The 728-nt window shown below is 33.8% G+C and overlaps 1 long non-coding RNA gene across 1 annotated transcript; it reads left to right on the top strand.

The window, feature by feature from the left end:
* The first annotated feature begins 6 nt into the window (after positions 1-6).
* On the top strand, positions 7-719 carry LOC111647630 (uncharacterized). Its single transcript, XR_002760063.2, has 3 exons — positions 7-160; positions 252-299; positions 453-719. It is a non-coding gene; the product is annotated as an uncharacterized LOC111647630 (long non-coding RNA).
* The last annotated feature ends 9 nt before the right edge of the window (positions 720-728 follow it).

Genomic DNA, 728 nt, shown 5'->3' with positions numbered 1-728 from the left:
TCTCAATCACATCTTTAAGAAGTGTGACTTCAGTAACTTCAGTGGGTAGTTCAGTTACTTGTTACATCCATTACTTTTTACAAAGTTAAAGTCATCATGCCAATTATTTTTCTTTCTGTCACTTTAGAACCTGAGGCCAAGCCAGTTCTTGCCAAAAAAGGTAATGCAGATACAATCCCCCATTATTTGCCAAAAATCTAATCATGCTTAAAACATAACGGCTGAAATATCTTTCATCTTGTCTCATATAGAAACAGTAGTTACAAAGGAGAAGCCTAAAGCAGTTCATGAAAAGAAAGGTACATCTCATACCTATAACAAAATAGTCAAAGAAAACTTTTGTGCTTCCTTCAGAATTGTTGATGCTGTTGTTGTTGTTGTTGTTGTTGTTGTTGTTGTTGTTGTTGTTGTTGTTGTTGTTGTTGTTGTTGTTGTTGTTGCATTTGAATTAGCTCCTTCTAAAGCAGAGGCTGATGCAAGAAAAGAAAAAGTCAAAACTCTGCTAAAGACGAAAGGTAGCTCACCACTGCCATCTGCCTGCAGATGATTTCCTGTGGTTGTGCCGTACAAACATTATTCTTATCATCTAATTACATATAATTAGATAATTACATATAAGAAGATGATAACTATGTTTTACAGTAGTATTACTAAAGCAACCATAATCAAACTAGATAACAAAGCTACTCACTGAGAATCTTCAAATGCTATTATATTCTTATTTACTC

The sequence above is a fragment of the Seriola lalandi genome, unplaced genomic scaffold (genome assembly GCF_002814215.2).
Source record: "Seriola lalandi dorsalis isolate HSWRI2012SDOR001 ecotype SW California unplaced genomic scaffold, Sedor1 jcf7180002035541, whole genome shotgun sequence".
NCBI lineage: Eukaryota > Metazoa > Chordata > Actinopteri > Carangiformes > Carangidae > Seriola > Seriola lalandi.
The sequence above is the reverse complement of the archived record's forward strand: the minus strand, read 5'-3'. Positions and strand labels throughout refer to the sequence as shown.